Below are 12,743 nucleotides of genomic sequence, written 5' to 3' on the forward strand. Positions count from 1 at the left end.
CCTGACTCTCTTCTTAGAAGCATCGCACTTGATCTGAGCAGCTTCTTGCTTTAGTGCCATGTTGTAGAACTCATCATACTCGGTCGGCTCAAAAAGCACGAGCTAGTTGCATATCTTCTCTAAGGCCACCTCTGAATTGATAAATCATGCTTTTCTCGTCAGGGACGTCTTGTTTAGCGAAACGAGCGAGCCTCTGAAACAGGATGTTGTATTGGTAAATAGACATGCTGCCTTGCTTTAGATTGTAGAACTCCTCACGCTTACTCTCAACAACACTTTGAGGAATGTGGTGAGCTTTGAAGTCCCAGTGGAAATCATCTGAGGTAATCACACGACCTCCTCTGGAATCTTTGTATTGTTGATACCACTCAGCAGCTTGGTCTTTGAGTTGGAACGAAGCAAACTTGACAAAGTCCTCAGGCCTGACATTGCTACACTCAAAATGTTTGCAGATATCCATGAGCCAATCGTCAGCGTCTATGGCCTCAACACAGTTACTGAAGGACTTCGGCTGGTTTGCGAGGAACTGGTTGAGGGTAGCAAACTGAGCTTGATTGTTGCCTTGGCCTTGATTTCCTTGGTTGCGCTCTTGCAAGAGTTGCAAAAGCATCTGCGTGTTGGCGTTGGTGGCGGCCATGACAGCTTGCCGTGCCTCCGGAGGTGGAGTGTAACGCCCCGTGACCGATGTGCCAGGTGTCGTTCAGTTATTCGCTGTTGTTGCCTTGTCATTTCTTGCATTTCATGCATTGCATATCATGTCATCATGCACATTTCATTTGCATACGTGTTCGTCTCATGCATCCGAGCATTTTCCCCGTTGTCCGTTTTGCATTCCAGCGCTTCGTTCTCCTCCGGTGGTCTTTTCTACCTTTCTTTCTTGTGTGGGGGTTAAACATTTCTGTATTGGACCGAGTCTTGCCAAGCGGCCTTGGTTTACTACCGGTAGACCGCCTGTCAAATTTCGTATCATTTGGACTTCGTTTGATACTCCAACGGTTAACCGAGGGACCGAGAAGGCCTCGTGTGTGTTGCTGCCCAACACCCTTCCATTTTGGCCCAAAACCCACCTAAACCCTCTCCATCATATCGGTCGTTCGATCACGATCGCATGGCCACAAACCGCACCTCATTTGGACACTCCTAGCTCCCTCTACCTATAAAAGAGCACGCCTCCCGAAATTTCGGATCAATTCGCGGATGAAACCCTAGATCCACTCCTCCCTGCGCCGCCGGACTTGTCCGTCCCGCCGCTGGACGTGTCCGCCGCCCGCTGCCACATCCCTCCGACCAATGGGGGCGCGCCATGTCAGCTCCACCGCCCCTCTCCTCCACTCAGACACCGCCACTTGTCACTGCCTCCCTCTCTCCCCACCGGCGCCGCCGTGGCCCGCGGGAGGCCCGCCCCGAGCCCATCTGGGCCCGAGCTCCTCCCGAGCGCCTCGCGCCGCCGCCTACCTCTGCCTGCGCCAGCAGCGCCGCCCGCCGGGGACCTTCCTCACCGGAGTTCCTCCAGGTCCGACCACATCGCCGCCCTCCTCTTTTTCCCTATCTGTCTCGCTCTCTCTCAAGGCCTCTCCCTCTCCCGACCTCACAGGATCTGCCATGTCGTCCGAGCTCACCATCACCAGATCTCCACCACCGCTGCCGGAGACGGATGGATCAGGCGGATCCCATCCAGATCTGCACCTCCAGGGCTGCCTCCGCTCCTACCTGCCGTCGTTCGCCGCACGAGCCACGCCGCCGGCCCCTCTGCTCGTGCGAGAGCGAGGAGGACGACGCCCTCGCTCGCCTGGGCTGCCTCCCTCGCTCGCGTGGGCCGCCTTGGCCTCCCAGGCCCAGCGCCCGAGTCCGGCCCAGCGCGCCGCCCCCGCGTCGGCCTGCCTCCCCCTCCTTCCTGGGCCGAGCCCATGGGTGAGCCGCCCCCTCTCCTTTTTGCCCTATGGATCCATGTGCAGTTTCGGCCCATAGCCATTTTTTTCCAGATCTGCGATTTAACGATTTTTCCTATTTATCCTGAGACAGCAGTTTTGCAGATTAGTCCCCCTAGTTCATGCATTTAATAACTCACTAACCGTGCATCGGATTAAAATGTTTTATATATGAAACTTGCTCATAATTTTGTGTAGATTAATAATATCCAATTTTCATCTATGTTTAAAATGTTTAAAATGACGTTTGTTTAAATTTGCCCCTATGCCATGCTAAAATGATTTAATTCATAACTTTATAACCGTAGCTCCGATTTAAATAAACTTTATATGTAAATGGGGTAGCAAAATGCCTTGTTTAACATGGTGCACTCATATTGCATGTTTAATAACTCTAAAATAATGTTTAGGGCAGAACAGTACCAAACCTTAAGTTATGCATATGAGGATTTTCCGGAATTGTTGTTCGTTGCTTCCGGCCTCATTTAAACTTGCCTAGATAGGTAGTTTTGTTGTGCTTCACCTCTTGCCATGTTAATCAACATTTAATATTGTTGAGGTACATAAACGAGAGAGAACTAAATAATTGATGTGGTGTTTTGTCAATATGCATCCCGATGCATATTGAGCTCCACTTAATTTGTAGGATTGCTTGTGCACTTTGCCATGCCATGCTTCATTAAACCGGACATGCATCATACTTGATTGCGCATCATGCCATGATTATGTGGTGGTTGTTTTACTATATTGTTTGCTTTCTTTCCGGTGTTGCTTCTTCGGGTTGGTTCCGTTAACGTCGAGTTTGTGAGGACCCGTTCGTCTACGTCCGTTTGTCTTCTTCATGGACTCGTTCTTCTTCCTTGCGGGATTTCAGGCAAGATGATCATACCCTCGAAATCACTACTATCTTTGCTATGCTAGTTTGCTCGCTCTTTTGCTATGCCAATGCTACGATGCCTACCGTTTGCTTGTAAGCCTCCCAAATTGCCATGTCAAACCTCTAACCCACCATGTCCTAGCAAACCGTTGGTTGGCTATGTTACCGCTTTGCTCAGCCCCTCTTATAGCGTTGTTAGTTGCAGGTGAAGATTGAAGTTTATTTCCTTGTTGGAACATGTTTACTTGTTGGGATATCATGATATATCTTATTTAATTAATGCATCTATATACTTGGTAAAGGGTGGAAGGCTCGGCCTTATGCCTGGTGTTTTGTTCCACTCTTGCCGCCCTAGTTTCCGTCATATCGGTGTTATGTTCCCGGATTTTGCGTTCCTTACGCGGTTGGGCTATAACGGGAACCCCTTGACAGTTCGCCTTAAGTAAAGCTTTTCCAGCAATGCCCAACATTGGTTTTACCATTCGCCGCCTAGCCTTTTCTTTTCCCTTGGGGGTCGCGCGCCCAAGGATCATCATTATTTTAACCCCCCGGGCCAGTGCTTCTCTAAGTGTTAGTCCAACTGAGCGATGTCCGAGGCTACCAGGGGCAACTCTGGGCTGGCTTACCCGACGTCTTGCTCATCTGAGTGTGCCCTGAGAAAGAGATATGTGCAGCTCCTATCAGGATTTGTCAGCACATTCGGGCGGTGTTGCTGGTTTAGTTTTACCCTGTCGAAATGTCTTGTTGTACCGGGATACCGAGTCTAACCGGAACGTCTCGGGTGGAGGTCTATTCCTTCGTTGACCGTGAGAGCTTGTGATGGGCTAAGTTGGGACTCCCCTGCAGGGATTTGAACTTTCGAAAGCCGTGCCCACGGTTATGGGCAGATGGGAATTTGTTAACGTCCGGTTGTAGAAAACCTAAAGTTGACCTTAATTAAAATGAATCAACCGTGTGTGTAACCGTGATGGTCTCTTTCCGGCGGAGTCCGGGAAGTGAACACAGTTGTTGGGGTTATGCTTGACGTAGGTAGTCCAGAATCACTTCTTGATCATAATGTTATCGACCGTGCTTTGCCTTCTCTTCTCGCTCTCATTTGCGTATGTTAGCCACCATATATGCTAGTCGCTTGCTGCAGCTCCACCTCATACCTATACCTTACCCATAAGCTTAAATAGTCTTGATCACGAGGGTGCGAGATTGCTGAGTCCCCGTGGCTCACAGATACTTCCAAAACCAGCTTGCAGGTGCCGATGAGTCCGTGCAGACGACGCTACCCAGCTCAGGAGGAGCTCGTTGAAGATCTTGTCCTTTGTGTCATGTCGTTCTAGTTGATCAGTAGTGGAGCCCAGTTGGGGTCGATCGGGGATCGTGTCGCATTTGGGGTTCTTCTTTTATTTTGGTTCCGTAGTCGGACCATGAGTGTATTTGATTGATGTAATCTTTATTCATGTAATTGTGTGAAGTGGCGATTGTAAGCCAACTATGTATCTCTTCCCTTATGTATTACATGGGTTGTGTGAAGATTACCTCACTTGCGACATATGCCTTCTATGCGATTATGCCTCTAAGTCGTGCCTCGACACGTGGGAGATATAGTCGCATCGAGGGTGTTACATGGAGGTGGTTACGGAGGTTCCGGATTCTGATGCGTTGGAGGAGCCATCCTGAAGATGTTACATCCGTTAGCATCTTGAAAGACATATATTCAAGCTGAATCAATGGATCGAAATTGCAACATATAGCCTTAACATCCGAACAAGAACGAATGAATGAATTCCAAAGTAAATCATCACACTTCCATAAGGTTGAGAAGCCACTTAGATAAAGATAGATGAATAAAACAACAAGGTATGGATATGAACAAATATTTGGTAAGGATTACCCAATAACAAACCAACTATCTGCTGGAAGAAATAATAGAGCTACTAGAATTCCCACCTATAAAACTCCCGAAACTTTCTGGTTATGCATTCAGGTGTTGGGGATACAGGGGAAGCATAATATCTCACCAAAAACTAGCAAATCCTACATCCAGCTGTATCCATCCTTCAACACATAACCAATAAACCTTCGGAAATCATTTACCTCAACCTTCGAAAAGCATCCGTTATACGAGTTATGGCAATACTCCCGAACTCCCGCCCCAGTACTAGGTGGCGTCGAGGTTATCTCAGCAACAACTGCATAAAGGAGATTTTTGATGTCGGCGAACTCATGTATTCCAGAACTGCAATGATAAAATTGTGATGACAACACCTCAAAGCTCAACTCCCCGGGACACTGCCACAACCCCTAAATGTCAGGAGGCACCAAGAACAATGTTCTTGTCACAAAACCATCAAAACGATTCCAAGATACCCGCGTGATCCTAATTTTTTTTCATGAAATTTGAGGAGAGAAGAGTCAAAACTCTATGTCAGGAGGCCTCACCAGAGCAACGAAGGGACTTAGGAGTAAAAAGAATCCTACTCTCCGATATATATAATCCTATAAGACTAAAACCATTTTTCTAGACTCAACAGCGGCAGCGATTCGATCAAGCAGGGGGCTCCTAAGTTGGGGAAGGCTCCGATTACCAAGTTGTAACACCCACGATGCGGCTATATCTCCCACGTGTCAGAGCACGAGTTTGAGGCATAACCGTATAGTAGGCATGTCGCAAGAGGGGTAATCTTTACACATCCCATGTACTGAATAAGAAAGAGATAAAGAGTTGGCTTACAATCGCCACTTCACACAATACATAAATATAGAACTACATCATCCAGATACAATCACGGTCCGACTACGGAACCAAAATAAAGACAACCCCAAATTCATAGGTCACCGATCGCCCCAACTGGGCTCCACTACTGATCGTCCGGAAAGGAAACATAGTAACGTCCTGAATCCTCGTTGAACTCCCACTTGAGTTCAGTAGCGTCCCCTGCACTGGCATCATCGACACCTGCATCTGGTTTTGGAAGTAATCTTTGATTCACGGGGACTCGACAATCTCACACCCTTGCGATCAAAACTATTTAAGCTTATGGGTACGAAAAGATAGTGAGGTGGAGCTGCAGCAAGCACTAGCATATATGGTGGCTAACTTACGCAAATGAGAGCGAGAAGAGAAGCAAAGCACAGTCGAGAAGCTATAAAGATCAAGAAGTGATCTTGAAACTACTTACGTTCAAGCATAACACGAGACCGTGTTCTCTTCCCCGACTCCGCCGAAAAGAGACCATCACGGCTACACACGCTGTTGATTCATTTTAATTAAGTTAAGTGTCAGGTTTTGTACAACCGGATATTAACAAATTCCCATCTGCCCATAACCGCGGGCATGACTTTCGAAAGTTCAAAACCCTGCAGGCATGTCCCAACTTAGCCCATCACAAGCTCTCATGGTCAACGAAGGATATTCCTTCTCGCAAGACGACCCGATCAGACTCGGAATCCCGGTTACAAGACATTACGACAATGGTAAAACAAGACCAGCAAAGCCGCCCGATGTGCCGACAAATCCCGATAGGAGCTGCACATATCTCGTTCTCAGGGCACACCGGATGAACACTACGTACAACTAAAACCAACCCTCAAGTTTCCCCGAGGTGGCGCTGCAAGTGGCTCTGTTTTGGACCAACACTCAGAGGAGCACTGGCCCGAGGGTTTAAAATAAAGATGACCCTTGAGTCCGCGTAACCCAAGGGAAAAGGCTTAGGTGGAGGAGTTTTATTCAAGGTGAACTGTCAAGGGGTTCCCATTATAACCCAACCGCGTAAGGACTGCAAAATCAAGGAACATAACACTGGTATGACGGAAACTAGGGCGGCAAGAGTGGAAAAAAACACCAGGCATAAGGCCGAGCCTTCCACCCTTTACCAAGTATATAGAAGCATTAAAGTAAACGATATATAATAATGATATCCCAACAATAATCATGTTCCAACAAGGAACAAACTCCATCTTCACCTGCAACTAGCAACACTATAAGAGGGGCTGAGCAAAGCGGTAACATAGCCAAACAACGGTTTTCTAGACAAGGTGTGTTAGAGGCTTGGCATGGCAATATGGGAGACATGATATAGCAAGTGGTAGGTATCACGGCAGAGCAAAAGAGCGAGCAACTAGCAAGCAAAGATAGAAGTGATTTCGAGGGTATGGTCATCTTGCCTGCAAAGTTCTCCGAGTTGACATAAGCTTGATCCTCGTAACCATACTCAACGGGTTCCTCGATCACGAACTCGTCTCCTAGCTCTACCCAAGGCAAGAACACAAGCAAAGGAAACCACAATAAACCAGGGTGCAATGCGCAAGGAACATGATGCAAAACATGACATGACATGCGGGATGTGATATGCAATGCATATGCGTGCTCTGGAAGGAAAAGATTGAACCATGCCTCAACTTGGCAAACTAAGTGTGCCACTGGAAAGATGAGTTGATTTCGGTTGAAATCGATATAAAGATCACCGGAATTGGATGCACGGTTTGCAAATGGCAAGCAAAACAAGGATGGCACAATTCTGCGATTAACAACACGATGCCATCTAGAATGCAACAAGAAACTAAGCTACTGCACTCGAACATACCAACAAAGCACATGAAAGTTATCTACACAAGATGTTTGACAAAATATGGACACTGAGCTACGGCTAAATCACACAAGAGCAGGTTCAGACAAGCATGGCAAAAGTGCAAAAGATATCAGCATCACAGACTTAGTGAAAATAACATGTCAGGAATTAACATCAGGAAGCAATGTTTAGAGCAAGATATCAACATGCTACATGAACATAACATAGCAAAACAAGGCATGTCATGAATCTAATCAAAGCATATAACAAAAGTCCCTTACTGGAGGAGTTTTATTCAAGGCAAACCGTCAATGGGTTCCCATTATAACCCAACCGCGTAAGGAACGCAAAATCAAGGAACATAACACCGGTATGACGGAAACTAGGGTGGCAAGGGTGGAACAAAACACCAGGAATAAGGCTGAGCCTTCCACCCTTTACCAAGTATATAGATGCATTAAAGTAATGAGATATAATAATGATATCCCAACAATAATCATTTTCCAACAAGGAACAAACTCAATCTTCACCTTCAACTAGCAACGCTATAAGAGGGGCTGAGCAAAGCAGTAACATAGCCAAACAACGGTTTTCTAGGACAAGGTGGGTTAGAGGCTTGACATGGCAATATGGGAGACATGATATAGCAAGTGGTAGGTATCGCGGCATAGCAAAAGAGCGAGCAACTAGCAAGCAAGGATAGAAGTGATTTTGAGGGTATGGTCATCTTGCCTGCAAAGTTCTCCGAGTTGACATAAGCTTGATCCTCGTAAGCGTACTCAACGGGTTCCTCAATCACGAACTCGTCTCCCAGCTCTACCCAAGGTAAGAACACAAGCAAAGGAAACCACAATCAACCACGGTGCAATGCACAAGCAACATGATGCAAAACATGACATGACATGCGGGATGTGATATGCAATGCATATGCGTGCTCCGGAAGGAAAAGATTGAACCAGGTCTCAACTTGGCAAACCAATTGTGCTGCTGGAAAGATGAGTTCATTTCGGTCGAAATCTATATAAAGATCACCGGAATCGAATGCATGGTTTGCAAATGGCAAGCAAAACAAGAATGACACAATTCTGCGATTAAGAGCACGATGCCATCTAGAATGCAACAAGAAACTAAGCTACTGCACTCCAACATAGCAACAAAGCACATGGAAGTGATCTACTCAAGATGCTTGACAAAAGATGAACACTGAGGTACAGCTAATCACACAAGAGCAGGTTTAAACAAGCATGGCAAAAATGCAAAAGATATCAGCATCACAGACTTGGTGAAAATAACATGTCAGGAATTAACATCAAGAAGCAATGTTTAGAGCAAGATATCAACATGCTACAGGGGTATAACATAGCAAAACAAGCCATGGAATGAATCCACTCAAAGCATGTAACAAAAGTCCCTTAATGACCATAAGCCAAAAAGGATCAGAAGATATGATGGCACCCATGTAAACATAGCAAGTTTCGTTAACAGATTCGGACTTAGCAGAAAACTGGACATGGTAAAAACAGAATTATGAAGGCCTCTTTGCGAGCTCGATTCACTCAACACAAGGCATTGCATGACAAGCTAAACATACTACCAGCAAGAATACATGATCATGAAGCTAACCATGGCAAGAACAATCTCATAGCATGCATGGATCAACTACAACAACCTTGGCAAAATTGATTAACACGTAAACAATCTGCCAGGAACATTTTATAGCAAAAGTAGAGCAAGATTGAGTCATGCTATGGAACTCCATAAATGCAAACAGGGACATGGATGGATAGAGCATAACCATATGTCAAAATCATCCTTATTGAACATACTCAAAAGAAGCATGGATCTCTCTGTAGCAACATGAACACATGACATAAAAATAACAGCAGAATAATGACTTGGTGAAAATCTAAGTCCTTGAAATCAGCAATATTACGAGAGCTACTTTGCATGCATGTGATAGTCACCACATTGATCACAAAAATACATGGCATACACCCCTGTAAAATGGCATGGCATAGCCCAAAACACATGTATAGCTCATGCCCATATGCAGCACACAATAATCATGGAAAAAATGACAAATGCTCAAGATCTGCTAAGTAACAGGAACTAACATTTTATAACACTCTTGCATCAACCATTTAGGCATCAATATGGACTCAAACAAGCAGGTCACAATGGAACAAAATAAAGAGCACATCCAGACGAACAATTTTATATATTATGCTCAAGAAACGGAGCTACGATGACAGAGTTATGACATGTAAAATAGAGCTATAAATTATAGCAGATGACAAAGACTTAGTGGAAAAAGGAACTCTCCAGAATAGATCTAGGGTTCGCCGGTGCACGGATCGAGGATCACCGGAGGGCTCGCCGGAGATGGAGGGGACGGTGGCCGGTGTACGGAGGAGAGCGCGGCGGCGCGGTTCCGGCGTTGGGCGAACAAGGGCGGAGAGGGGGGCGGCTCCCGCGGCGGCGGCGACGGTCGAAGGTGGCGGCGGCGACCGGCGAGGCGGCCGGCGGCGAGATGGCGGCGAGGCAGGGCGGCGGTCGACGGACGCAGGGGCGGCGGCGCTCGTGCAGGGAGCCGCGGGGCGCCTCGGGCTGAGTGGCTCGGGGCGGCGGCACGATTTGTCCGGCGTCACCCGGACGTGTGCGGCTGCGTGGAGGGGAAATTTAGGGTTTTGGACTGCGAATTCGGAGAGAGGTGTTTTTATAGCTAGAGGGAGCTAGGAGAGTCCAAATGGAGTGCGGTTTTCAGCCACGCGATCATGCTCGAACGACCGAGAGGATGGATGGGGTTTGGATGAGTTATTGGGCCACTTTGGTGGGGTGTTGGGCTGCAACACACACGAGGCCTTTACGATTCCCCGGTTAACCGTTGGAGTATCAAACGGACTCCAAATGGCACGAAACTTGATAGGCGGTCTACTGGTGGTGTACCAAGGCCGCTTGGCAAATCACAATCCATTCCGAGAAAGTTTAACACCCACACACGAAAAGAGGCAAAAGGGGACGCCGGAGGACGTAGGAGTGTCGGATTGCAAAACGGACAATGGGGAAAATGCTCGGATGCATGAGACGAACACGTATGCAAATGCGATGCACATGATGACATGATATGAAATGCATGACATGGACAAATAGCAAAACAAAGAAAAAACACAACCACGAGGGAATATCATAACTTAGAGCCGAAAATGGCAAGAGTTGGAGTACAAATATGGTAAGTTACATCCGGGGCGTTACAAGTTGAACCAAGGAGTTTGTACGGGCAAGGAGATCGCCTACTTCGTGAAGATCTACCGAAGCGAGGCAAGTCCTTCGAGATGGCCATGGTGGGATAGACAAGGTTGCTTCTTCATGGACCCTTCATGGGTGGAGCCCTCCGTGGACTCGTGTAGTCGTTACCCTTCGTGGGTTGAAGTCTCCATCGACGTGGATGTACGATAGCACCACGTATCAGAACCACGCCAAAAATCTCCGTGTCTACATTGTGTTTGCTCCCTCCAAACTTCTCCCTTTACCTTCATGTGCAATGTTTTACATTCCGCTGCTATACTCTTTAGACTTGCATGTGTAGGTTGATTACTTGACTTGTTCTAAGTTGCTAAAATCGGCCAAGACTTAAAATTGGGAAAAAGATAGATTTTTATTTGGTCAAGTAGTCTAATCACCCCCCTCAAGACATACTTTTGATCCTACAGCCATGACCTAACTAACCACACAAGACTTTAGTCTAGGTTTATCGCCTATTTGAGGTTGTATCCGCAAGGAAAGTCCGGACGAGATTTCTCTCACGGCCTCAAATGATGTGTGCGGGGTTCCCAAGTCCACCTCGACGGATGGTACCGCGCTTGTACACCGTGCCACTGTGCCTATCATAACAAAGCCTACCCCTTCAGTCAGCGCTAAGTACACCCCAACACATCCTGTAGACACCAGAAACTAGCTAGATGCACCTCCTAGACAGAGATCAAGGCGATTAATAAGTCGAGAGGGGTCGAGTTACCGGAACCCAATGTGTGGTAGTAACTGTCTTGGATCACAAACATGGAAGTCAGTTCCTAAGGACGGTTTCTATGAGACAACCCACCATGTACTCCTAAATGGCCTCTCATCGCTACCTTTTCCAAATCATGTTCACACACTTACATCTCAACAGTAGGACATGTTCATCGCCATTCCAATCCATCCCAGATGAATCAGACCTGACACAACTCTAAGCATAGAAGGCATAACAAGCAAGCATGAATGAGTATGCACATCATGGCTCAAACAACTCCTACTCATGCCAGTGGGTTTTACTAATATCTGTGGCAAAGCCAGGTCATGCGGAGGAATGGGTTCAACTACCGCAAATGTAATAGTTAAGTCGTTGTTGTCCTAATGCAGAAAAAGAGAGCAAGAGCGAGAGAGTGGGATTGTATCGGAATGCTCAAAGGGGGTTTTCCTGCCTGACACTTATGAAGATAGTACTATTCTTCATCGGTGTCAACAATCACAACATCGGAACCTTCTGCTACCGAGTGGGGACAAACACCGACAAATAAGAAGGAACACAATCAATGCAACACAACAAACATGATGTATGATCATGATATGTTAAGGTACTTAATTCACCTAATGCAATGGCTAGACCTATTAATTGAAATGGAATTCAAACATATAGCAAATTCCAACTCCAAAACTAATTACCATACATTCCATAAGCATGAATTGTGCCAGTTAACTTGCTCAAATATGCTTGAAAATGCCATAAACAGATTCTTGATATTTTCTGATCAATTTTCATATATAGTTTATTTTCAATGGAGTTATAGTTTATTTTCTATGATTTTTCAAAGTTTTAACTATTTTGTAGATTCTCCTGATTTATTGAACATTCCAAAAGAGCTTTAATGCATCAGCAAGGTCAACGGTGACGTCAGTAGGTCAATAGGTTGACAATGTCAAACCTGGCATGTGGGGCCTACCAGTCAGTGGCACAGTTAAATTAATAGTGTTTAATTAAAACCTAACTAAGATTATTAGCAGGCTGGGCCCACTTTCAGTGACCTAATGGTTAACTAAATGGTGACTAGTACTAACTAAGTACGTACCACATCAACACAACCAGAGGTTAACCGCCAGCGCTAAACAGAGGGCATGGGAGTTGCCCGTTCGGCCAGCTCCGGCAATGGGAGCTCGCACGGCTCGGTGTGTTGGAAAGATGCTGCCGCGATGCTTCAGATGGGGCCGTGGCAAGTGCTGGGGTGGTCTGTGGCGACTCGAGCGTGGCGGCGGCGGTGCTACGGTCATGCACGACGCGTGGCCGCTGGGGTGTTGGCGACCAAAAGGTGTAGCTAGGCGGCATCGGTAGGTCACAGGAAG

This window comes from Triticum urartu, chromosome 3 (assembly GCF_003073215.2).
Source record: "Triticum urartu cultivar G1812 chromosome 3, Tu2.1, whole genome shotgun sequence".
NCBI lineage: Eukaryota > Viridiplantae > Streptophyta > Magnoliopsida > Poales > Poaceae > Triticum > Triticum urartu.